This window comes from Sciurus carolinensis, chromosome 1 (genome assembly GCF_902686445.1).
Source record: "Sciurus carolinensis chromosome 1, mSciCar1.2, whole genome shotgun sequence".
Taxonomy (NCBI): domain Eukaryota; kingdom Metazoa; phylum Chordata; class Mammalia; order Rodentia; family Sciuridae; genus Sciurus; species Sciurus carolinensis.
The window spans coordinates 178,162,846-178,190,304 of NC_062213.1; the positions used below are offsets into that span (position 1 = coordinate 178,162,846).

The 27,459-nt window shown below is 48.6% G+C and overlaps 1 protein-coding gene across 4 annotated transcripts in view; it reads left to right on the top strand.

Annotated features, from left to right (window-relative positions):
* Hivep3 (HIVEP zinc finger 3) overlaps positions 1-27,459 on the top strand; it is a 460,068-nt gene that overhangs the window by 341,632 nt on the left and 90,977 nt on the right. For all 4 annotated transcript variants that reach the window (XM_047541216.1, XM_047541224.1, XM_047541232.1 and 1 more), the window contains one exon: positions 21,995-22,192. The gene's annotated coding sequence lies outside the window, so the exon portion shown is untranslated. The remainder of the gene's footprint in view (positions 1-21,994; positions 22,193-27,459) is intronic.

Below are 27,459 nucleotides of genomic sequence, written 5' to 3' on the forward strand. Positions count from 1 at the left end.
CTGGACTCTGTTGGAATTGATTGTGGCGAGGCCAGCAGACAGGCTCTGGACAAGGAAGAGACTGTGGTTTCTAATTGGCATTGCCGCTCATGAGGGAGGAGGCGGGTGAAGGGACATTAATGGAATTGAATTGAATTTAAAAAAAAAAAATTACCATTTCTTTTTCCTTAAAGAAAACCCAAAAGGCCCTGAGCCACCTGCTTCCTGAATAGCTTGCCTCCTATTTGAGTTCAACAGTATGTTTTGGGGGGAGAGTTCTGTTCAGGTTCCCAAGATGGAGGCAAGAGGTTGCAGAGTCAAAGTGCAGCCACTCATTTGGTTACCAAGTGAGCATTCGGGAAGGGTCAGTCATAGTTCTTGGCACTGGGGTGCAGTAGTGTTCAAAGCAGATGACATCCCACACCCTACGGCTTATAAACCAGCAGAGGGAGGAAGGCAGCAAGGAACAAAGGAAGATGGGAAGATGTAATGTGTCAAACAGTTGATGTGCCATGGAGAAAAATAGAGAAAGTCAGAGAAGGCCAGGGTCAGGGCATGCCCAGGTCTCTTCTGTGTAGGATGGCCAGATGGTCAGGCCTCTGATTGGTGGCACCTGAGCACAGCCATGAAGGAATATAGAACTGAATAGACAAATGCGAGGAGGATTCTCTTTCTCTGTGGGGTACATGGAGATCTACAGAAATGTCTCATTTAAAACTGAAATCACACAGCCAGACAGCTTGGACCAGACTGTCCTATTTTGGAAACAGGACAGAGTCTGCCTAATGATGATTGTCAGCAATAACATGAATAATAATAATAATAATAATAATAATAATAATAATAATAGTCAGCAACTGGTTAGAGCTTTCAGTTCACAAATGCCTGTGTACACAGACCATTTCATTCAGCCCTCTAAGAAGGTGGAAGGTGTCATTGGCACATTGCAGATGCGGAATCTGAGAGCTGTGTCTGTGGAGTGACAAGTCCAGGACCCTCTTAGAAGTCAGGGGCAGAGTAGATCCCAAGGGCAGACTTGCTGCCCTTTGGACACTGTTTCTCCCTGCAGAGCACCTGGGACCCACATAGTAACTGGCATGTCACCTTGCATGCAGTAGAGAAGGGTAGAGAGAGTGCCTATTTCTTAAAATCCACACTAACCGAGAGACTAAGGAAGCATGGTGACCAAATACCAGGTGGTGTCCTGGGTTGGATCCTGAGACAGAAAAGGGGTATTAGCAGAGAAACATAAAACACAAATAGAGTCTGTAGTTCAGTCACTATTCATCTATCAATGTTAATTTCTTCATCTTGACAAATATACCTTGTTACATAAGGTGTTAACTTTGAAGGAAGCTGGGTGGAGGGTACACGGGGTCTCTGTTCTATCTGTGCAACTTTTATGCCAATCTAAACTTACTCCAGAATGAAAAGTTTATTTAAAAATGAATGAATGGATCTGCATACACGCCTACTGCTGGCTTCCTCAGGGTTAGTGAGGAAAGCCATACAGGGTCATGAAGTAATGGAATCTCTGCTATTCTCCCCAAGTGTGCCACCCAGAGTAGCCTGTGTGAGAAAGAGCAAAATGATAAATCAGCAGTGTAGGAATGTTGAGATGCTGCCCTGGGACCTTCCCCCAGCTGAAGTTCAAGTGTGCCAGGCAGCCTGTGCCTTAGGCTATCTGAAGTGTGCCGTGTACATTTGGTGAAAGTTCACCAACTCATTTTCACTTGCTCTTGTAACAGGCAGATGGAAACCTGGTTTTATTTGTAGAGTCAATTCACATGTGACTGTGAATTGTACCTAGGAAGGAGGAGGGGAAGGGTAGTGAGAACACAGAGCACTGAAGAGGTCTTTACAGGTAATCTGGTTTCCCTTTATGATAGAAAACCTTTAGGCCCAGAGAGGGGTGTCTCATGGAATGAAGGAAAGTGACCAGAGGCCTGAAGGTTCTGAGATTTGAGGTCTGATTCCCCATTCACAAAACAAGGGGTTCTGGGGACTGTCCAGCTGAAAACCACTGAACCCAGAGAAAGTGATCAGTGCAGGTTCCTCCCACAACTGCTGAGCCACACGGCTTAGCCTGCCTGGGCAACCAGACAGTGGTTTCTGGGGGACTGATGACCACTCCATATATCCTTGCCTTGGTTTGTGGGCATTGGTGTCTCCCTGAAATTCAGGAACTGCAAAAGATGCTCAGGTATGCAGGAAACCATCCATGGGTCAATTTAAAGCATTTATGCATTTAGAGTTTTAAAGAGCAGGATATTCGTTCCAAATGGGCTCTTGTTTTAAGCAAGCTCTGATCTTTTGAAATAAAGAAGTGCAGTGTTTCTTAGGTAGAATGCAAGTAATATAGGATGTAAAGATGTGTTATGAAGAGAAAATACAAGTCTTAGAGCCAAGTACCTTCAGAGAAATTTATAGGTCCTTAGGTTGCAGGACTTCTCAGAGCCTTTAATATACAAACATGCATCAGAAGTCTGCAAAGCAGTATGTGAGTGTTGTGAATATGTCTGTAGAAACAGTATCATGAGCAGCTTTCCGAGATTGATTGATCAGAGGACATAAATGTGCACATACACATATAAGCGTAAGTAGCTGGGCTAGGGTCTCATAGCAAAGCATTTTGGGAAACACTAAAGTTATCTGAGGTCAAAGCTAAAAAGAGTAAAGTGAATGCACAGTAACTAAAATTTGTTTCTGCCTGTTAGTTTCAGCTTGTCAGTTTCTCACTTTTTTTCCCCATTTTGTTAACTTAATTTCTTTTTTCTCAGAAGAAAAGTGGCAAATGGCATGCAAATGATCCTTCCCCCTTTGCTACATGTTGTGCTCCAGGGAGGCAGAAGTACTGACTTGCGTGCGTTCATCACAATGAGGGTAACCAGGCTCATGTGACAAATTAGTGGCAGGTCTGCAACCCAGAAACCCACATGTGACACTGGTGTTTTAGGAGCTCAAAAAGAACCTCATCTAAAAGCACCACTAAAGACTGAAAAGTCCTTGGTGGAGCACAGCTTTGCACTTGGGGTCCCCCAGTATGGGTCCCCACAGTTGGGTTTGCACCACTCACAGGCGGCCATCTTCCCGACAAGCATGCTTATCCATGGAAACGCCTTTGACTGTCAAGGCGTTTGAAAGGCAAGAACAGCCTTTGACTGGACAATGAGATCGTGCTAGGCCCATCACCACCCCACTCTCTGGTTCCAACCTTCAATGGGAAGGGTCCTGTCAACTGTCTGGCCTGCTCTTTAAGGCCCTTCCCAGAGAACCCCTGCCTCAGCCTCCCTCTGCCTGGCTCTCAGCCCCAGGTATAAATCCCACCCCCTCCAAATCCTGTTCCTCACGCTGGCAGCGTGTCCCTGAGCATGTCAGTGTCCTAGCAAGGGACGTGGGATGGAGGGTTCAATTTCATTTCATGAAAGAGGGGAGTCGTAAGGGGGAATTTTCTTCCTCTATAGATTAGATGGTTTGGTGGGGCCGTGGGGTGGGGTGGGGAAGACTTCAGAAACAACTGCTTTGAAGACGGAGGGGTTGGTTCAGCTAGTCCTTCAGACTCTGGCCTGCCCTTCCTCTGACTGCGTGTGACCTCAGACAAGTGACTGGAAGTCTTTGAGCCTCCATTTCCTTGGCTATAGACATGGATGGCTGTTGCTGCCTCTCAGGGCTTTGGTTCAGCGGTATGATGTTGGTGGGGAGCCTAGAATAGTGCCTGTGCCTAGAAAGTGATGTGTCCGTTATTATTCATGAAAAGAATTCCATCGACTAACTTTCAAAAAAACCCCAAAATTGTAAGTGTGCAAAAATAGGAACAGGTAGTTCAAAGAGGTAAAAATGACCCTTAAACATATAACAAATGCTTGCACTACTAAAATACAAACGATTATAAATTAAAATGAGATTATTTTGCCTGTGAATGCCAAAAATGTAAAAAAAAAAAAAAAAAAAATAGAGAAGATCTAGTGCTGGCAAAGGCCAAAGGCACCTGAGAGTCTAAATTGGTATTAATGAGAATTATAAGCACACATACCAGCTTTAATCCAGCAGTTGCCAGCTATAGAAAAACATATGCACACAAAGATGGATTTGTACGAAGGCATTCCCTTGTAGCTTCGCTTGTGGTGGCAAACTGGAAATGCCCCCTGTAGCCAGCAGTGTCAGTGCTTCAACAATTTGTGGCGAATGTGCCTTTGGGATACTTTGTGGCCATTTGAAAAGAAAGAAGGGAGCCTACAGGGCCTGACGTGGTATTAAAAACATATTCCGAACTGGAAGAAGGTTTCTGTGTGATGTTTAGTTCAACACCACGTGCAAACAGAAAAAGTGAAACGGTTCAAAGTGTGTGCGCACGTGTGGATGCACTTCCAAGCTTTTGGAAACAGCCTCAGAAGACACCTGGTGAAACAGGAGTGGAAGAGGAATTTGGGAGCGGGGAGGAGGACTTGTCTACTTTTTTTTTTTTTTTTTTAACAAAGGAAACAAAAAAAGAAAGCTCAAGAAAATGAGAGAAGGAAAATCTCTGCAGTAGGATAACTGAGGATTAAAGGAATCGAGACTTGACAAGTGTCTAATGCAGTGCCTGGCACTTAGTAAGTGCACGATTTCTGCTTCTTGTCTCTTCTTCTTTCCTCCATATCATCTGCGCCACTCCCTGCCCCCCCCCACGTCCATCCCAGTGCTTTTCCCAGACTCAGCCAACGTGCAGTGGCAATTATAGCAGTGCCAACCTCCCCCAAGCTGTCATCACCCAGTGAGGGTCCTATGGAGCCGCCAGTCTAGAGAACCAGCTTCCCAGGCAGTCCCCTGAGTCCTTTCTACTTAGCTCTCTTGTAAAGAAAGCACTGTCATCCTTTGCTAGGTGTTGTCCACCACATCTCTTGCCCCCTAGAAGGAGCCTTGCCACCTTGCAGTCTGGGGCCATCTTGGTCACCACCACACCCCTAGGGTGAATTGTAATCATGTGGGTCATTTCTGCTCACTGCTTTGGCCAAGGGATGTGGGTTTCCCTGGTCCCCTGCCCCCACTAGCTTCCACCTGGCCCTGATGAATTCCATCATGCCTGCTTAAAATCATTTTACTTCCAATTTGCTAATTTAATTCTAGTCTTACAGAATTTTGGCAACCCTGCCAAATCGGGTGCCAGATGCAGATTTAATGAGCATATTTTCAGTTCTTTCTTTCCTGTCTTCATGAAGATGCTGAAGAGAACAGGCGCTGGAACTGACTCCCTGGGGACTGCCTCCCTGGAGCATCCTTCCCTGTTTGACCCTGAGCCACTGGGTGTGGCCCTTCAATCAGGTCTCTCCCTGTGTAGAGGAACAGCTTCTTGGAGAAGGGAGCTGTCACTCATCACCCTCCCCATACTAGAAGCCCCAACCCAGTTCCCATCATTTGGACCTCACAGGAAATGTATTTGGAGAAAATTACTTATTTCCTCCAGCCCATGTCTCCCAGCAGCCATGTGCAGCTCAGCAGATGTTCACAGAGTCAATGATCTAACACACACATACTGAGCACTTTCTAGAGGGATTTCTGGAAGTGTGGTCCATTGACTTCTTGCTATAGAATTATGGTGGGAGTGGGAAATACAGATTCCTGGGCCTTTCCTCACAGCTCTAGAATCAGACAGTGGGATAGGGTGGAGCCCCAGACTGTGCAGCTTAGAGGATTCTTATTCCTTCAGCATTTCCACACTGGTTATCTCATTTCAACTCATACCAGATCCTTGTGGGACATACTTTTCTCCCCTGGAGGAAGACTCAAAGAAGCCAGGCGGGTGATTCAAGGCCACAAAGTGGAAGCATCAGAAGTGGGACTCTTCCTGTGGCTTTTGATTCTAAATATAGGGCTCTTTCCATTTCCCTGGAGCAACAACTCAGGGCCGGGCACTGTGATCTGTGATCCCGATGTCACTGCTGGTGACTCTGATCAGAGCAGGTTTGTGCCTTCTCAAGTTCATCCACTCAGTTGAACCTGCTGGACTGCACAGATGTCTTACTATGCAGACAAGGACATGGAGACTGAGCGTGCACACTGCCGGGCCATCAAGTATGTGGCACCGTAAGAGCAGGAACAAGGACACACACCACATTGGATTTCAAACTCTGAGCCAAGCAGTGCAAAGGGCCAAGTGAAGCATACATTGGATTTTCCCTCCAGGCATAGGTAGGAGGTACGGGCGGAGCTCTTTGGCTTCAGCTGGGGAGGTCTTGCCTTTGAGCAAGTCTCTTCCATTTCTGAGCCTTGGTCTTGCCATGGGTACAGGCAAGGTTTGGCCACAGTCAGTGATCTGTAAATGTTTTCAATAGAGGAACCTCTCCTTGATCCTCCAACATTTATTTTTAACTCAAATAAAATCTTGCACTGAAATCCCAACATATAACAAAGAGACAAAATTGGAGACATCTTGAAAGGCTTGGGTTTTTAAGGAGACAAATTGGAAACATTTCACTTTAGCATTTAGCGTGGATCATCTGTATGCCTCATCCCCCCACCCCTGGCGTGACATGGGACTGCAGCCTCAGCCTTTGGAGCCAGGCACACACAGGGCCGGTATGTCCTGGCTGTGTGACCTTGGGCAAGTTGTTTCCCTTCCCCGGGCCTCAGTTTCTCCTCTATAAAATGGGGATGATAAGAGTTGAAGAGAGGCAGGGGTTGAATGAACAGCATGCTCAGTGGGGTGCCAGCCAGGAGGAGTCATGAACAGTCATGGGGGAGAGTCCAGGGCTGTGGAGACACAGTGTCATGTGTGAGTGAGACGGGTGGTGAGGCCCGGACATTCCTGGTTCGTCAAGTTGTTCGGCCCCTCAGTCGGTGAATCTTCTCTGAAAAGTCCTTAGGAAAAGGAGTTTTGGAGGCAGAAGGGTTTGCACTGAACTTCCCACATGGGACTCCCAGGGCAGGAAGCAGAGGAGGTGGGCAGGCACACAGGACAGAAGTGGGACCAGAGAAGGGGCCCAGCCATATCCCAGAGGCCCAAGGGTCAAGATGAGAGTATCATGAGCTCTGAGCCTAAGAGATGAGTGTCTAGCAGATCCAGCATCTGATGGCAAGAAGCTACAGAGGGAGCAGTTGGGAGCTGGTAGGGACCTGAGGCTCAGGGGCAGTGAGGCGGGGAAGAGGAGGCTCCAAGCTCCCCACTCATGGTGCAAAGGTGAGGGTGCCTGTCTGGGCCCACGTTCAGATCCCCTGGGGCAGCCCCACACACCTGTGTCCCTGCCCAGAGTCAGGCTGCGGAACAATTGCTCCCTATGTCCTCAGCCAACCCAGGAAGGGCCTCAAGCTGGACCCCGCAGGAGCCTCCCTTCGTGTTGGGAGAGTGAGTGGAGTAATGGGCAGGGGATGTTTTCCATTTCGGTGGCATTATTTCTGGCTCTGCTCCTGCAGTCACTGTGGGAGCTGCCTGTGCTCGGCTCAGTGTGGAAACACGCTGAGGTTTTCAAGGGTGATGTGTGTTAAGCCACTGCTTCTGCTGCAGTGAGTGTGTGAGTCTCTCTCCCTCTCCCTCTCTCTCCCTCTTCCCCCGCCTCTCTCTCTCTCTCTCTCTCTCTCTCTCTCTCTCTCTCTCTCTCTCTCTCTCTCATCTTGGGCTGCCTTCCCCCTGGAGCTGTTGCATGCAAGATAGTAGCAGAGTAATGCCCCACCCGCCTCACGCAAAGACGTCCGCCTCCTAATTCCCTGAACCTGTGATTATGTTAGATTGTGTGGCAAAGGGGAATCAAGGCTGAAGATCAACTGGCATTGAAATAGGGATCGCCCTGATTTACCCATGTGGACTTCATGTGATCATAAGGACCTTTAAAATATAAATAAATAAATATATATACACACATGAATGTATGTATAATTATGATGGTACAAATTTCGGGAGTGCTGTGTGATAATTCATATGTGGCAGATGGAGGCAGATGACGTACCATCAGGGCAAGGCAAAGTGAGAAGGACTCAACTGGCCATCGAGGGCTGTGAGGGGGCCACCAGCCAAGGAATGGGAAAGCTTCTAGAAGCTGGGATTTGGATCAAATAGCCTCTAGAGAGGAAGGCAGCCCTGTTGACACTTTGACTTCAGTCCAGTGAGACCCATTTTGGACTTCTGAGCTCCAACACCCTCAGATGCTACATTTGTGTTGTTTCAGTGTGTTAGGTGTGGTTAATCTGTTACAGCAGCCTGACGCAACACGCACAGTGTGATAGGGAGGCCGAGACTGCCATGGGAAGAGTACCCCCAGGGCCCCAGAGCAGAGGCTCGTGCACAAGCTGTCTGATTTTCTCAGTGTCTCCTCTTTGCCTGGTTCCCCACTCTTGGGCACAGGTTTCCACTGTCCAGTCTGGACAGTAGGAAAGTGATTGTCTCCTCAGTGAACCAGCAGCTCGATGGAGCCCCAGGCAGGGTCTCCTGTAGGTGCACTGTGCTGATGTGGTCCTCTCAGCCGGATGCCACCTCACTCCCGCATCTGCCTCCATGAGCCCTCCCATTCCTCAAGGCTGCCATCCTGTCCCTTCTAAAGTCACTTCTTCCTCTGACACTGCGTGTGTCACGCACGGGGGCCACGCTCTGCGGCACGTGCTGCAAGTGTCTAGGCTTGCACACGGGCTGCATGGGGTTTGCTCCTGGCCCCAGCACTTGGTAAGGCTGGTCTTGGCAAGTCCCTGCCTCCTTCCTCCTCCTCAGGCTGGAGGGTAAACACAGTTGCCGTAAAAGCCCGTGGAAGACACTACTCTCCAGGGAAGCACTGCTGTCATAGTGACTCTTCTCCCCTGGAGATGCAGGCCAGCACCGGTAACTCTCTCCCGGTGGCAGTGGGTGTCACCTGGGCTACCCGAAAGCCCTTGTCTCTTTGCTGTGCTGGCCACTTCTCATGTGCCTGGACCTGGGCAGGGCCTGGGAAACCAGGAGGAATGAGGCCTCGCCCTGTGTGGCAGGAGAGCTGCCATTGCCCTGGAATGAGCTCAGAGGTTTGGAGGCCTGCGATGGCAGCTGCAGTGAAATCTTCAGGAATCAAAGCTTCGCTGCCTGGACCAAGTCTAGCTCTGGGTATTGTCCATTCCTTGGAATGTTGGGCCTGGAAGACAGCTGCCTTCTAGACATAAACTTGTCTTGTGCACTTGTACATGATGGCAAGGGTTTGTGGGAAAATATAGAGAGATGAGCCCCATTGTTTGCCTATGAGGGGGCACCTGGGCAGCCAGGTATAGGATCTTGGGGTCAGTTCCACTTCTTCACATCAGTTGGGAGACCCTGGACAAGCCCTTCACTCCGGAGCCTCACATTATGTGGTGGGAGAATGATCAAGGTCTATCTCACCAGTAGTTAAAATAGAAATCAGAACAAATATGCAAGTGGGTTTGAAACCCCCTGGTATATATGGACATAGAAATTGCTACCAAGTAGGGACATTCCTTCAAGGACCAAAAAGGGATCTAACTTAAATTCCTGCAGTTCGAGATTCATCCTGGCTTTCAGGAAGAGCAAAGAACATGTGGTTCTGTTTGTTTTTCTTTAATCGGGAAGAATTATTCTGGCTGGTAATCAGCCACTTGACAGGGAACTAGAACGGAAGGGGTCCTCAGAGGTGGGCTTCCTGAGGACTACCATGAACGTGGCTGTTCGGGACCACACGGTCAGTTCATGGCGATGCTGCCGCCACACCCATGTCCTGCCCACCTTCCCCCACCCCCCAGGTGGTCTCACAGTCCTCTAAGTTTAGCTACTTGAAGAATGATAAGTAGGGAACCAGGCCAGGCAGGACCCAGGGATGGATAAGAAGATTGGAATGTGGTGGGCTCAGCCTGGGGAGTGGGTGAGCAGGGTGGGCACTGGGGAGGAAACAACATGGAAGGTCTCGTACAGGGTGGGCCAGAGCGGGAACTCCCATCGGATTCCTTCCCCTGCATCTGGAGCCACCCCAAAGCCTCAGCCCATCTCTGAGTTACGTCCCCAGGCCTCCCAGCCAACACAAAGGCGAATGTCTGCCCTGCTGACATCAGGCCGTTTGAGATTCAGGAACCTTCATCATAGGCAGAGGAGTGGCCACGTCCCTGGAAAAACGCTTTGGTCCAGGTGGATGGCGTACCTGCTGGTTAGCAGATTCCCCTGTTGCTTGGCCCTGGAAAGTGAGGTCCTGTGTGTGGTGGTGTTGGGGCCACACCCCGGAAGGCAGGCCAGGGAAGGGTGAGTGTGCCTTGTTACTCATTCACTCAGCACACTTCCATCGCGCCTGTGGCATGCCAAGCTCCAAGCTTGGCACTGGAGGCGTAGACGGGACGGCATGTTCTGGCCTCAAAGGCGCACACTGTCTACAGGAGGGCAGGTAGCCCAGTACCATGAGGCAGAGCTCTGGAAGGACAGTTGGGGGCATTAGAGAAGGGAGAATCTGCCACACCTTCTTAGAACTGTCATCAAAGTGGCCAGGAGCACTTGATTAATCAGAGCTGCCATGCTGAAGTTCCTCTCTGGCAGTCTGGAGGGTAGACCAGGGAAGAAGGGCATCGTGTGGTGAGACCAGCAGGTGGGGGAGACAGGAGGTGCTGAAGCCTTGGCCAAGGTGATAGCAGGAGGATGGACAGGAGCTGACAGGCTGGAGAGACTCAGGAAACCTATTCCCTGAGAACCTGGTGACCCCTGGAATGGGGGCCGAGGAGGCCCTGGAGGTCAGCCATGGCTCCTGCTCTCCATACTGCTGCCCGGATGACGGCGCCAGGGCCCCCATGCTGAGATTCAGAGTGTGACGCTGGACAGGCCTCTTGGGCCTTGGACTGTGGGGCTCAGCAGTGGAGCTGGGGGATGAGGCTGGGAGCCCCTTGGGGTCTTCAGGTCCTTCAGGAAGAGCCAAGAAGAGTGTGTAGATGGCACTGGGCTGTTGACTCATCTTCACCCATGTGCCCACGTTCCCTTGTCACCCAGGGGTAGTAAACTGAGAGAACTCAGTGTTCATTCACTCACTTATTGCCACCAGTTATATTTGAGGCTTTGTGAGTGACAGAGATGAATCATGTATCTCAATCCTGTGTTTTGACAACCATGTGTTTTGTCTGTGGTGCCGACTAGTGTTTGGGTGGATCATGTTCCTCACACAGGGAGGAGGGAAACACCTCCATAAAGAGACCAAACGCTGGCAGAGATCACTGCTGGCCTGAGGGGTAGGGGCTGGAGGGCTTCGTGGAGGAGGTGGCATATGAGCTGGGCTCACGTTGGCTGGTGTGGGTTGGATTGGCTCACGGTGAAATGGAGAAAAACAGTCCTGGCAGAGAGAACGACACAGAGGCATGTGAGCGCTGAGCCTGGTGGTTTGGCAAGGCCTGGGTTTTGCAGGGGAGTGTGGATGCCAGAGGCAGCCTGGTGTGCTCGGGAAGGAGATCCCGACTGGAGATGGTGCTCTCTAGGGGAACCACGGGAGGATTTGGGGGAGTGGCAGCTGGTGTCAGGAGTCTGGCCCTGAGGAGGGTGAGCTGGGAGGAGAGTTCAGACCCTGCTGTGCATTGGTTGGTCCAGGCGAGGGGGTGGCTGTGGGGGTCTGAGCCGGGCTGGTAGAAGAAGACCACATTCTTTGACCCCTGTGGAGGTTTGGAGGCACCTTCCTAGGCACTTTCTGTGGAGTACCCCCCTCCAGCCAGGCAAGAGCTCCTGTTCCTCCCACAGCAGAGCTTGGTTCCTGAAGGTTCAGAGGTCCTAGTAAATAACCTTCCTGTGGTGGCACAGCTGGAAGCAGAGGAGTGGGCTTCTGACCCCGGAGCCCATGCCCCTAAATGCTGGCTTTGAGGGGCTGTGGGTCCTTTAGCCATGGTGACAGGGCCCCTCACTCCCTGTAAGTTGTGATGGGCCCCCTGAGGCCTGCTCTGGTTCACTGATTCGAAACCAGAGCCCGCTTATAGGTGGTAAGAATGTAAATAACTGATGCAATGGAAACTTTCTATGGAAAAAGGTCCTCGCTCAGGCAGCCACAAGGCCAAAAAAAGACAGCCGCAGTGGCAAGGTGGGCTCTGGAGTCAACAGTTTCCTTTGGCGTGGCCTTTGTGTCTGGTGAAACTTTGAATTGGGGGAAGAGGGGTAACCATCAAGAGCGGGGTAGGTTGGATTCTGAGCCAGAAGCTGGGCAGTGGCTTCGTGAGTCCCAGGTCCCCAGGCTTCCCCTCTGAGCCATGGAGGCAGCTATTTTGGGCACAAAAAGCAATTCCCCCTCCAAAAACACACACCCCATCTTGCAGTCTCCTCAGTAGGCATTAATTAGCACACCCCAACGGTGGCCCAGAGGCCGAGGTCCTCGGTGGCTGGGGTCTCCCAGGATTTTAACCATGCTTTTCTTTTCTTTTGTGTCCTCCCTATGAATAGGTTGCAGTGGTCTTGGGAACTGACATCTTATTTTAGAAGACACAATCCTTACAGATATAAGTAAAACTAAAAGATCAGAAATAACTGAAGTGCAAAAGGGAGAATGTCTCATTTTCTGGAAAGCCGGCTCTGCGTGATTTAATTCTTACACTGGCAGGGGGTGTGCACCGTTGCTCCCATTTTAGAGGTGAGGAAACCGAGAGTCCAAGGTGTTAAATGACTTGCCCCAGGCCACACAGTGACAAAGACCAGTGGCGCCCAGTTTTATGTAACACAAAGTGTTGGACTCTGCCATGGAAGGCTGTCCACAGCTCTCTGTCAGATGGTGATGAGGGGCCTGCTTGTAGGATTAGCCTAAGGACAGCATCGGTACATGGTGGGCACTAAGCAATGCTGGATTCCTTCCCTACTCTTGGTTTTAGCCTCTACAAACTAGGAAGATGTTAGACATCTCCTTGGGGAAGCGGCTCCAGTGAGGGCCCCTTGGGGAAAGGTCCTTGTCCATATTTCCCACCAGAGTGGCAACACCCTGAGAGAGGGGCAAGGCCTCCTTCACCTTTACACTCTGGGGTCCTGCCCTGTGCTGGTGAGTGTCTTGTGGAGGTTACTTAACTGCCAGCTGGACCTCCGATGTGGCCCATTATTGGGCTTTATGTCATACCCAGGGAGGGCAGAAGCGAGCCTCTCTGTGCCCCAGTTTCAATGAGAGAGGGCCCCCTTGAGGCATGGCCTGGCGTGGCAGGAAATGACCCCCCACCTCCTCTCTGAGCACCCCGGCCTCCAGGTGCTGCCCTGGGGTATCCCCTGATTCCTAGGCTCCCAGGCTGTGCCCACCTCACACCACCAGCACCTCCCCCCGCCTGGCCCTGTACTGCTTGGAGACCAGGAATCTTTCCCCTGATGGTCCCCGTGTCCAGTGGAGCAGTTTTCCCGCCTGTCACTACAGGTCAGTCACTTGGACTTGAACTTCCTCTTTTTCTGTTCTCAGTACAAATGGAAATGCATCGCCAGCCCTGCTTCTCACACCCCCGCTTTCCTGGAGGACCTCTCCTGGATTGCTCTCCAGGCATGTCTTGTCCTTTTCAATGACTTGGAACTTGTTTGGTTGCCACTCTCTGCTCATTCTTGTGGGGACATCTCTAGGACCCACAGGTCAGCCACCATGTGGGTGAGAAGCCTCTCCTCTGAAGAACTCCGCCAGGGACCAGGAAGGTCCTAAATAGCCTCTGGGTAACCAGATGCATGTGACAGAATTCTTAGACTGCAACATAGGCTTCTGAGGCAAAGGCCAGCGCCCAGGAAAGGGACAGCTGTAAGCCTGACTACAGGGAAAGAGGCTGACCCCAACCCCAAAACAGAGCCAGAAGGGAAGAGATGGACTGAGGGAAGGAGATTTAGAAATTCTCCTGCCATAATCCAAGAAGGGCACTGGCGTTTACTGAGCACCTCTGTATTCTCACACTCTGCTAATCTCACACATGCTTTGTCTCCTCGGATCCACGTGACAAACCCAGGTAGAGGTGAGGTGCTTCACTCATGCCTCATGAAGTAAGTGAGGCTCAGAGAGGTTAAGTAACTGAGCTGAGGTCATCAGCTATTAATGGATGAACCCATGGTCTGGATCCAGTTCCTGCTGATGATGTCAGGGCTTTTTCTCTGGGGTGTCCCAGGCTATTTCTGGGGCATTGAGCAGATGAGGCATGCCAGTAATTCTTCCTGCTTCCCCTCCCAATGGTCAGTGGCATGACCACTAGGATTATTCCATGTGATTCCACTATGTGTGTCCCGGTGTCTTGGATTTTTGTATTTTGATATTGATCCACAGACCACACAGCAGGAATAAAAGTGAAAATAGAAAGATTCGTCCCACAATTCCCTGTCCCAGGCAGAGCAAATCCAGCTTTGCTGTGTGCTGGCTGTCTGCAGAGGTCCCATTCAGAATGGAGGGGCTGCTGGATGTCAGGAGGATAGCTGGGTCCTCAGAGCCAGCCTTGTCCACTGTCTCTGGGGTCATGGTTTGAAGCCCAGTGCTTGGGCCCAGAGCACCCTGGCCTCCTCACCAACCCTTGGAAACCAGCTGTGTTGTGACCCACTGAGGCTGGCCTCTGCCAGACATCTGGGATTTTCCTTTCACCATTTATCAGCTGCAGTGAGGTCAAAGCCCAGTGCTCAGGGCTCCCGGATATGGGTCTCCCTCTACCCACCGGCAGAGGCTGCGCTGTGAGGCTTTGGTTCCATGGGAGGGTGGGGGTGGAAAGCACAGGCCCTCCCCATCAGGCTTTCGTTGGGGACTACAGAGGAGCTGACCCTGGTCCTTCTTGCCCTGACTGAGCACCACCTTGCAGAGGGGCCCCTGCTCTCTCATTAGCCCTTCCCTGTTCAACTGTTTTCTAAACAGAACATTTAAATTTTTTTTTATTATAGCAAAATACTTGTAACATCAAATTCACCATCTTAACCATTTTTAAGCTTACAGTTCCGTGGGATTAAATATATTCTGAAACTTGCACAAACATCTCCACCATCCCTCTCCAGAGTTCTTCTCATCTTGCAAAAGAGAAGCTACCCCTCACCCACACCTCCGCACCCCCCGCCCCAGCTCTGGACAACCACCACTTTGCTTTGTCTTAGACATTTGGATCATTTTTAAATAGTAAAAGGGAAACGAATGTACTGGTGGGTTTTGCGTTTGTTTTTAAGGACCTGAATAGGAATGTATACAGAAGAAAAGGCGTCTTCCAAACCTCACCACACCACAGTCCCACCCTAGGACAAGCTGACGACTTGGTATTTATCCTCCAGGACCTTTCTAGCTTCCCCAGCTGCATGGAGACATGTGTATGCATGTGTGTGTGTGTGTGTGTGTGTGTGTGTGTGTGTGTGTGTGTGTTGGGAGGGGATTACGCTTTAGCCATCCCACTGAGAGGAAGTGTATGCAGCCTCAGAGTATGCAGGATCAGATGGACTGGGACTGAGGCTCACCACCTGGCCAGGCCTCTGAGCCTCTCTTAACACTCATGGGAATACACAGAGGAAAAGTCACAACAAATTTTTATTATCGGTAGAAGTGTATATATATATATATATATATATATCTTTCATTGAGAAAACTTAGTGTCCCACTACTACACCACTGGGTGGATTTATCATCTTTGACTTATTAAACCAAATTCTTGCCAATGGACATTAGGACCGTTTCCAACCTTACTGCTAAAAATACTGCTGTAGCGATCACGTGTGCATTTGTGTGTATGTTTGTGTGTGTTGATGTGTGGTGTGTACTTGCGAAGCTGTGAATTTTGGTATATGTGTAAAAATGTTCTCCTCATCTCCATCCGGCCATTCTTTGGCCATGCCTCTCTAACCCTTGATGGTGCTGATCATTTTGCTGACCAGTTGGGAAGAAATAATACTGACTTTTGACATATGCCTTTAGTGATTAATGAGACCAGCCAAGTTTCATGTCTTTATTAGACATTTTTATTACTTAAATAATGATCTGTTCATTTCCTCTCTCCATTTTATTGGCTATATGTCTTTTCTTATTGTTTTGTTGGTGCGCATTACATATTATGTATACTATCGATCCTTTTTTATATGTGTTGCAAAACACCTCAATATCAATTTTATTATCAAGCATGCCACCACACACACAAGAAATACATCTGACAAAGAGTTATTTTGATGGAGTGAATTATAGGGGTTTAAGTCCTTTTATTTCTAGAATTCTAGGAATTTAACCTACTCTTAAGAATTCAAAAATCTCCAAATATTTTTACCCAGTCTGTCATTTGCGTTTTAACCATTGAGGGGATCTTTTGTTACTGGGTCTTTTGTTATTCTTTTGTTATATTTTTATGTATTCAAATGTATTCGTCTTTTCTTTTAATAGCGTTGGGGTCCAGTTCATGCCGTACAGGTCATTTTCTAATATTACCTTAAGTAAGCATTCTAATGGGTCTGTCGTCTCTCATGGAATTCCTTGCATATTGCTTATACTTTTATCCACGTAAATGTCTCTGTGCGTAGTGCGTGGGCCCCTCCTCCTTCCGCCCTCCCTCACTCTGAATTCCATTTTGCTGTTTGATTTTTTCATGGCACTCACCACCACATGCCGTGCTGTTTATTTCACCTGTTTTACTCTGCATCTCCCCTGGCTGGACACTCAACTCTGTAAGGGTAATGGCCTTCTCTGTTTTGCCCAGTGCCAAATCCTCCATACCTAGCACAGTGCCTGACACACAGCAGGCACCTAGTGAGTATGCCAACTGAGTAGACAGACAGAAGTGGTTCCAGCTCTTTTATTTAAATAACCCTGTTCTTGCTTTGCTAATTTGGAATTCCCTCTTTGGTAGCCTTTCTTCTATCCTTGTTGGTCTATTCAATTTTTTCTCCTCTCCTTTGCTTTTATAATTTTCTTAAAAATCATCAATTTTCAAATTCATGGACATTGTGTTATATTTCAGTTCTCTGAAAATAGTTTCATACATACATTCACCTTGCCTTTCTTAGTGCTTACCATGATTTGCTCTTTACTGCTAGTTGGATTTGCCTACAGTTTGTTCAGGCTGCTTTTTTTCCCAAGGACCAGTCTGAGGCTTTGTATCTGTTGTTGTGGCTGCTATCCTTCCCATGCATTTATTTTTGTTTTTAACTTTATTCGTTTCTTTCTTCTAGGCTATTTTAGTTTACATTGTTCTTTTTCAGCTTCTTAGGTGAAATCCTTAATTCGTTTAGTTTCAGTCTTTCTTCTTTATCATAAATGAATTTAAGGTTTATATTTTCCTTGGTATAGTTTTGGTTACATAGCATAGGTTTCAAAGTAGGGCTCTCAGTGGAGTGTGGTGATACAGGACTATAACCCCAGTGACTTGGGAGGCTGAGGCAAGAGGATTGCAAGATTGAGGCCAGTCTCTGCAACTTAGAAAGACCCTGTCTCAAAATAAAATAAAAAGGGCTGGAGATATAACTCAGAGGAAGAGCACCCCTGTGTTCAATCCTTAGTAACACACACATACACACACACATGTGTAGGCCTCTCAATTTCAGTTTTTTATCTGGTCCTCTTTGATTCAAGAGTTATTTAGAAAAGCACTTTTAAATTTGTCACATGCATCCTTTCCTTATTTATTTTCGTGTTCCGCTATTTGTTCACTTCAAACACTGTTTCATTGAGAACTGCGGCCCTGGTCTGTACAACTTCGGTGCTTTGGAACTGGAGGTTTTCTTGCAGTGTGGTATGGGGCATTTGAGGAAAAGGAATTTTATCTATTTCCTGAGTGTGTAGGAAGTTAAGCCTATTAATCACATCTTGAGATCTTCCCTATTTTTCTTTGGAGGCAACTTGTCCCATCAAAACTGATTCATAATCCTCAAAACATCTCTTATTTTCTACCTTTAAGAATGTATTGTTTCATCTATTTTGTGGTCCTGTTGTCCAGGCCGAGTGAAGTTCCATGATTTTGTGTCTTCTTGGGGGCCCTTTAGCAATATAAAATGTCCCACTTTATTTCATATTTTTGCATTTTGGCCGAGATTAATATTGGCTTTTGCTTGTTAAGTCTTTTTTTCCATTTCTTTGATTTCAACCTTTCTCCATCAATTTGTTTTAAATTTATTACTTACAAATAGCATATGGCTAGATTTTTTTTTCTTTTACCCAATAAGGAAATTGAATTTATTCATGTTATTAAATTTATTAATATGTTTGGTCTTACTTTTGTCATCTTATTTTATGTCTCTAGCTTTTTGTGCTTTTTTTCTCCTGTTCATTTTTTCCTTTCCTAACTCTTGCTAAATGAATTGGATTTTCTGTATTCCTCCCTTCTCCCACACATACAGTGGTTTCAAAGGTCTGCATTTTGTTTTTCTTCTAGAAATAGTTGTCCTTCCATTGAAGCTATTTCTCTCTTTGTATCAAGAATTAAATGGTGTCTAATTCCCAACAAGATGAACCCAGCATTAGGGACATTTGTTTAGATGTGACTATACATGTTCTGCTTTTATGGTCCCTGTTTCTTGTCTATCCCTTCCTGCCCTTTCTCGAATGACTTATTCTGGTATAGTTTTTGTTTTGTTGGAGTAATTCCTCGAGTCATTTCTTTGAGAATAGATAAGTGGGTGGCATCCTATTTTAGCCCTTCTCTCTTTCACTTTGAGACTTGGCTGACTCATGGATCTTGGGGTTTTAACCCTTTCTCTTCCAGCTCTGACATCTTTGCCCTGTTGCCTTCTAGCAATCAGTGAGGCAGAAATCGGTCCAACATCACCTGCTTCTCAACATCTTTTGTAGAGACTGTTGAATGCCAGCTCTCCTGAGAGCATCCGGGCCCTATGTGGGTTACACCAGGCTGAGGTCACCACTCGAGAAAGCCACCTCCACAGAGCCCAGGCATGTCGGAATGGAGGGAGACAGGTGTCTCCACTGAGGGCTGAAGTTTCCCTTAGGTGGGGACGCCAGCGTGGGGGCCTGATCGGGACTGGGCGAGGCAGGGAGCACCATAGTCCAGCAGGGGGTCCAGAGGGACGAGGAGTTTGAGGCAAGGGTTTTACAGAATCTTTGGGCACAGTTGATGAAGAGAGGGTAGATCCTTCAGGAACTCCTGGAATGAACAGACAAGCCATCTGCAGAGTCAGAGGCTCCCACAACAGTAAAGCCATGCAACTGAAGGTCACAAGGGATGCAGGGAGGAGGTCTCGGTTCCCGTGACTTCCCTCACTTTCCACACTGGTGTCTCTGGAAACCTGGAGCATTCTTTAATGCTCGGACTTCAGTCCCCTTCCTCTGAGTGCGTCTCCCTGCCCAGGCCACCCAGCCGAGGCCAGTGTGGCTCCGATGATGCTCCCGCCCTTCTGTTTCCTCAGGCTTCCTGGCCAGCGGGTGCTACCATGGCTCTGTTCTTATTTGTACATTTCTCTTTTTTATTTCGGTGGTGTTTGGGGGAGACGAGGTGAAGAGATGGGCTTAGCTGACCATCTAGAACCTCACATGTATATGGCATTTGCATGTGACCTGGAACAGGTGTGACAGGGCAGCTCTCTGACCAGCTGCTAAGGTGGGCAGCAGAGCCGGCAGTGACCAGTGCTGGCCTCACTCCTGTGGCTCCCGCAGAAATCTTGCCACCTCCACCCCATCCCACCCCTCCTCGAGCCACACCCCTCAACCCCACCACATTCCCTCATTGGTTAAAATGATTCCATGACCTCACTCCACTGTTCAGACCAAGTCCAGGCTCCTCCCTCTAGCAAACCTTGGGCCCTTGCCCCTGCTGACTCCTCCCTCAGCAGCTGTGACTGCCCTTGCCCTCCAGCCACGGGGACCACAGGCAATTTCTCCAACATTCCAGCCACTTGGGTGTTCTGTTTGAAATATCCTCTTTCTTTCTCTCTCTCTACCTCTCCTTTTTTCACGTTTTCAAACGCTATCAGAATGAACTGCTTCACCATGATTCCCTTAAAGGGAGGAATTGAACCATGGCCATCTTTTATCCTCGGCACCTACGACCCAAACTGAATCAGCGTAGGCACTGAATGCACATCTGTTGAATGATGAACAGCTGCATTGGGTCCACAGAGAATTGCCGTACACTCACTGTGTGCAAGACACCTGTTAGGGGTTGGAGATGGAGTCAGGCTGCCCCGCCTGAACTTCCTTCAGTCTGAAAGGGCTTCCAGGTTGTAGTGTCTCTGTGCACACTGGACGCTGGTATTTACCTTAAAAGAGGCACAACAAATGAGTTTTGGGTGTTCTGGGGGGCAGAACTCATGTCCAGTTTGTGGGAGCTGGGCGAACCTTCTGAGGGAGGGTGAGCAGGCTTTGGTCAGGTAGATGTGCTTGAGGGGGAAGGGAGTACATATTCTGAGAAGAAGAGATTGCCTGAGCAAAAGACTCAGAGGTAGGAAATCGTGGATTGTTTGTGGAACAGTATGTTCTGAGAAATCAGTGGGAGAAATAGAACATCACCATTTTTTATTAATAATTGCAACCTATCGGAGGGCACCAGGTCAGACTTGGAAATGATGGAAAATCACAGAGTTGTGACGTTCGGATGAGCGGATGCCAGACAGGAAATGATAGGTGTGAGCTGTGAAGCAAGTCCCACCTCAGCACTGTGAGGTGGTGCCATGCTACCTTGGGGCATGGGGCAGGAGTGGCTGGGTTTAGTAGTAGCAGGTATGGTGGGGGGAGGACAGCACAGGGGTTCGGGTGACCTGTATATCCTGTAGGAATCAGTAGTGAGAAGTGGTTGCCAAGCACTAACTATTTGAAGACTATTAATTAATGCTCTATTAATGCAGAGCTTGGTGCCCAAGGACACGAGGTCCCAGGCCTGTGTGCAGGTTACTCCAGACCCAGATGGTTGGGTTCCACTCTGGGACAAAGTGCATGGCAATTGTGCAGGGTGTCCCACGTGCCAGGCATTGTTCTGGGTCATTTACATGTAATCATTAAAACCTTGGAGGCACCTGCTCTTTGTAAAGGTGCAGCAACTTACCAAAGCTGCAGAGGTCATAAGTAGGATTTGGACTTGAACCCAGGTATCCTGGCCCTAGAAACCACACTGCCTGGAGCAGACACAGTGAGCAAAGCCCAAAGGGCACAGCACAAATGTGACATGCTTGTGACATGTCATGCCATACTCGACTCAAACAACTCCAGCTTTAGGAAGCACTTTCCTCTGTATTTTCTCACTTGGTCCTTAAAATAGCCTGCTAAGTTGATTATTGAAATCTGATGCTCACTCCTAGGCTTATTTATTCAGTAATCATTGCTGAGTGCCTTTCCTGACCCAGGCTTCCCTTGGTCCTGACTTTGTTTAGTTTGGTGACTCCAGGAATACAATGTGCTCTTACATCTCTCATTATAGTTAATCCTCATCCACGCCCAAATTCGAGTCACTTTTGTTGGCTGTGTTAGTTTTCTCTTGCTTTGTAATAAATTACCTTTAATTTAGTGGCTTCCCACCAGATGGCTCAGTTCGTAGGTCAGAAGTCTATGCAGAGTGGCTGGACTCTGCTCAGGGCTGACGTCAGGTCTTGGTGGGCCAAGTTCTCATCTGGAGGCTCTGGGGAAGATTCTGCTTTTCCAAGATCATTCCCATTGTTGACATAACTCAGTTCCCTATGGTTGTAGGACTGAGGTGCTGTGGTCTCGCTGGTTGTCAGTGGGGTGGTTGTGCTCAGCTTCCAGGTCGTTCCTCCATGGCCCCTCTATCTTCAAGCCAGTAAGGGCACGTTGAATCCTAAGGAGTCTAACCTCTCGAGCTTTCTCTTCTTAACTAATCAGAGAAAACTCTTCTTTTAAAGGGACTTCCTACTTAGCTCAGGACTAGATAATCTCACCATTTGAAGATCTGCCATGCCCTATAACAGGACCTACACATCATGATATTCCTGGTCATGGGGTGTATGCAGAACTCTACACCCAGGGGACAGGAATTTGTGGTTTCTCACCTAAAATACTGACAAAGGATATGGCTCAAAGAGATTCTGAGTTGGGTACAGGTGGTGCATGGTGGGTTCCAGGGCCACCACACCATACATGGGGGTCAGGCCCTACACCAACGAGAGCAGCTTGGGAGGAGTTGGGGACTTGGGCCTCCTGGGACCAGGCAGAAATTGTTCTATGTCTAAAGAAGTTGACCAAGAAAACCCTTTGACCATGGCTTTCAACCCCTCCTGCAGGATTCGAGACACAAATCCAGCAGCCTTGAAGTAGTTCATGGAGCAGCCTCAAGAGACACTGGCCAGACAAGCTCTCCCCTCCAGAGGGAGGAGTGGTGTGTAAGAGGAGGCGGCGGCAGCAGGAGTGGACATGAACGCTGGTTTCCAAAGAGAGCAGCGTTTTAGTTTTGGTCACCGGAAGTGGTGCCTCCAGCACAGGTAGGAGACAGCAGAGCCTGGGTGTGCTTGCTGGGTGCCATTTTGATGAAGCATGAGCTTGCTTTTGTTCTTCTTAAAATGTGTTGTTACTCCTATGATTATCATTGTCTTCCTCGTGCCTCCGAGTAGCTCTGGAAGCTCTCAGAACTGCTCGTTCAAGAGTGAACCCTTGCTCTTCACACTGTCTCCCCAAACTGCTGTCCTGCTGCCCCCAGTTCAGCAGTTTCCATCCTGTGCCTGGCAAAGGACACAACAAGGCCTCTCAAGGACCCAGGTCTGCCCACACATCTGTCTAGCACCTGCTTTCCAGAGCCTCTTCCTCTCCTGCCCTCCCCACCCACCCACTGCCCAGTCGGGAGACCTCCTGTCCCCTGAAGGTAGAAGATCAGCTCCCCAAGCCCTGCTGCTGGAAGAATTGGAAGGTCATGAGGTTTGCAGTAGTGGTCCTCAATCCTAGCCACATGTTAATATCGCATGGAGAGTTCCAGAAATTCCAGTACCAGGGCCCCAGCTCCAAAGATCCAAATTGGATTGACCTGGGAGTATATTTATTGCCTCAGATAGGTGGTGTAGTCAGGCTGTGATTCTGGTTAGTTATATGATATTGAAAACTTTTGGGGTCAGGATCAAGTCCTTAGGTATTTGGTACACAGTGCATTAGAATTACCTGGGGAGCTAGTTTTTTTTTTTTAAAAAAAAGGAAGAAAAGAGGAAAGAGTGAGTTCCCCGGACACCCATGCCCTCTGAATCAGACGTCAGGGGCTTGGGCTGCAGGAATCTATTTTTGAGTGTTCCCGTGGCTAAAGGTAGGGACTTAGAGATTCTTGCAGGGGTTCTGGAGATGCCCCTCCTGTCGTACTTGGGTCTGTGGGCATAGCTGTGGTGTCCAAGGGAATTTCCCAACCTGGCTAGCTGTGAGCAGTGACCCATCCTGTACCCTGAGAGCAGAGATCTTCTCACCATGCACAGGTACTGGGACCTCAGCAGTCTCACAGGTTGGCATCTCTGTGGCCTCATGGACTGTGGAGTGGCCAGGGCCTGGGCTTCTGCCCACAGCTCTGCAGCACACCTGGGCCTTGACCAGAGTCCTCCTACAGAGGTAGAGCAAGCACCCACTGGATCCCTAGGAAGGACTAGGCATTTGAGCCCCATTTTGGTGCTTGGTAATACAGACTGGTTCCCAGTTCAAATCCCAGCTCTGACAGTTATGGGTTTCATGCAGTATTTACTGGTTTCAGAAGCAAGGTGCTCCTCTATGTGTCTCAGCTTCCTCATTTGCAAAACGAAGCTCACAGTGGCACCTGCCCACAGGGGCACTGTATACCTATGTTCAGGTAAGGCCCCTGGAATAGGGCCCAACACATAGCAAGGTCTCCCCACTTTCCCACCACCTTCTACCATCAGTACAGGCAGCTCAGTCACCACCCTCCCCGTGATGCACCTGCTATGCTCTACCACCTGGTCCCAGTGCAGGCCTCTAGAGTCAGGTGAGGTTGAGGGATTGGCCCTTGCTGCCCACAGGGTCTGGTACTTTACAGATGAGTTTTAGTCCTGCAAAAAAACTGAGGGAGGTGGATCCTATTGCTTCTTTTGTACAGATTAGGAACAGCACAGAGATGATCCATAATTTAAAGACAGTCACACAGCTAGTAAGGGGCAGAACTCTGGCCCAACACAAGCTTGATTCTTCCTGAAGAAAGGCGTCGTAACTTCAAAGATGACCCTCCCTAGGAATATCTATGTTTTAATAGGAATAGCACCATCATGAACGAGTCCCTTTCCTTGGCATCTTGGGGCACCTTCTTGGGCTTGGATTTGATTGTTTCCTTCTGTGTATATATGTCACAGTGAACTCCGTGGGTCTGCTCTACTGGCAGCCGCAGGGCAGTCTGCACTACTCCACAAGGTGTACAATCGCGCAGCATCCTCCGAGAGGTGCAGCAGAGCTCTGGGGAACTGTCCCAGCGGTCCTCCCCAGACCAGCATTTGCTCTCCTCTACTTCACCCAAATTCTCTCTTGCCCATTTGGGCTCTGCCAGCTGCAGGGGGCATCTGTAGAGAAGCAGGAAATGAGCTGTCAGTTCCAGCTAGAAATCTGACTCCCACCCCTTCCCATGCTCTCCCTGGAGAAGAAAGCAGCCATGATTAATGGGGTGCTGACTCAGTGCCACTGGCGGGCCCAGGTCATGGTGGGTATGTCTGACCTATTGGAATAGGTGGCGTCTGTGAGGTGGAGGGCGTGGGCCCAGGCCAGCAGGTGTACTGCTGGGGAGGGAGAGGTCCATCATCACCACCTGAGGCCTGGGGACACTGTGTTCCCAGTCATCTGAGGGCAGGAGGACACGGAGACACAGCACCCTTCAAAAGGTGCCTGAACTGGGGCTTTCTCCCAAATAAATGTGATTTCTGAATGAGTGACTGGAGGACAAAGCTAATTCGAGAATGGACATGGACACATTTTCTCAGCAGCAAAGGTCTCTGCTAGCAGTCTTTAGGCTTTTCTTGTCTGAGAAGCCATTTTTGAAAGTCACATCTTGCCTGGAATGTCAATTTATAAAACAGGTTAGTGTGGCAGCATATTAATAATCATTTATTCTTTAATCTCACATCTTTAACACTTATTCATTATGACAGTATATTCATGGAAGAATAACTCTGATGCATAAAAACATTGAAATATGAAGTTTAAATCAGGAATCCACAGACTGCTTTGTGGATCAAATCCGAACTGCCACCTGATTTTGTAAGTAAAGTTTTATTGGAACACAGTCACACCATTCGTTCACATGTTATCCATGGCTGCTTGAGATTGTCTGTCCCTTGTAGCAAGAACTATTTACTATTTGGCCTTTAAAGATAAAATTTGCTGACCTGTGTCCTAGATAATCGTTCTATTGCTGTACCGGTCACAACATCTGATGTTCCTCTTCTCTTTCTTGTTTTGCTTGACTTGACTACACAGTATTAAGGAACTCTAGATCACATAGATACCACTGTGAATTTTCAGCAGCATACCTTTTAGCTACAAGGTGGTCTTCAGCTCTGTGTATCCAGGTATCCAGAGAGGGGTAGAAAGCAGTTCTGGTCTGTATCATTGACCATCTCCAACAACTGCTTGAATTCATTCATTTTTTTAAATTGTTTTTAGTTGTCAATGGATGTTTATTTTATGTCTTTATATGTGATGCTGAGAATCAAACCCAGTGCCTCACACATGCTTGGTAGGCAAGCACTCTACCACTGAGCTATACTCCCAGTCCCTGAATTCATTCTTATTACAAACAGAAAGCAGACAGGAAGCCCTGGAATCATCTGTGATAGCTGTGTGAGAATCCTTGTGATACACTCTCTTGTCATTGAGAGTTTCAGTGTATTCTTGCTTGTGTGGTTTTGCATAAGCAGGCATAGCCCTGAATTTCAGCAACACCAACATGACCAGTAAAGAGTCGAAACCCAATTTTTCTGGCCGAAGACACATTACAACACTGAAGTTCAGGATCTACCTAGACCGTAATCCCAGGTCTGCCCTTAATCTGGCAGCCCCTGTGGACTGGCTGCATTCAGTGGGCTACAGTGTGCCGTGGGACAGGTTTGAATGTGCAGGTCCGTTTTCCCGTATAGCGTTAATAGGAATCAGAGTATATTTTTAGGATAAATTCTCATGTATCCATTGAAGAACATCTGAAATGGCTCCATGGAACACAATTTGAAAACCACCCTTCAGCAAATATTGGGGGTTCTTTTATTTCTGAAGACTTCTTAAATGTTTTATTGGTACACAGTAATTTTGCATAATAGTGGAATTCATTGTGGCACATTTATACATGCACATAACACAATTTGATTAATTTCATTCCTCACTATCCCCCTTGCCCTCCCCTCCTCTTTCCCCTGATCCCCTTCCTTCACCCTATAGATCTCCCTTCCATTTTCATGAGATCTCTTTTTTCCCAAAACATGTGACCCTTGACTCTCTGAGTCTGGTTTATTTTGCTTAATATGATGCTCTCTAGTTCCATCCACTTTCCTGTAAACAGAGTATTCCCCTTTCTTTCTGGCTGCATGGATCTCTGTAGTGTAATATGCTTTTTCTTCATCCATCCATCTATGGATGGACCCTAGATTGGTTCCATAACTTGGCTGTTGTGAGTTGCACTACTGTCCGCGTAGGTATGCATCTAGTGCTACGGCGTGGCGACCTGAGTTCTTCTGAGTGAACCAAGGCGTTGGATAGCTGGGTCTTGGGGTGGTCCCCTTCCTAGTCTTTTGAGAGACATCCACACGGATTCCCATAGTGGTTGTGTTAATTTATATTTCCAACAACAGTGCACGAGATCCCCCCGCACACACATTTCATTGCTTAAGGATAACAGAGGAGGAGAGAGTGAGAGGAGGCGGAGGGGACGCAAGAGGCCTTGCTGTTGGCAGGAATCGCTGGACAGCAGGGAGAGGGGCGGGAGTGGGGTCCAACCCAGAGAGGCCACGCGAGCTCCTGCAGAGGCTCGACGTGTGTTCTGGCCCTTGGCGGGACTAGACTCAGCTCTCTGGTTACTTGGATGTCTTACAGCCGTCAGCTTGGAAGAAATGGTGCAGATTAGATTGTGCTCAGAGAAGTAGGGGCATGGGACACATGGAAGTCTCTTCCAATGGCCCTGCCAGGGGTCTTGGCAGCCGTTCTGCAGATCCAAGTGTGGGTGGGGGGAGAGGGAGAGACCACAGAGGGGACAGGGCGGCTTGGCCTGCTGAGCCAGGGCTCTCACTGGAGGGCCTGTGAGGTGGGCAGTCGAGAGAGACTGGGTGGGAACAGCGCCAGGGCCCTGCAGAGGAGGTGCTGAGACTGGGCAGAGTGTGGGCCACTCGAGGCAAAGCTCACCGAGCCAGGAGTGAGACCAGGAGTCCCAGCTGCCTGGTCGCCTGCCTGCCCCTCCGTGGGTACCGTGGAGGGAGAACCAGGCCTGGTGGCTTTGGGAGACTCTGGGCTAGAGGAGGCCTCCAGGGGATAAAAAAGCCCCAGTCTTTTCTGATGTTTTGCTGCTCACGCCATAGAAAAGGGACATTTTTAGATTTTAAAGGGATGACCTCCTTTTTTTCTTATTTACATAGCCCTGTTTGTTTATGTAGTCCTTTAAAAATAGCAGATGTGCACTAAGCTTAGTGCCCCCTCTCTAGCACCAATGGCAGAGCCACTGTGTGGGGAGAAGCACCTTTTTATCTAAGAGAGGGACAGCCTTGTTCCCAGGGACAGATGGGAGCAAAACAGGACAGGT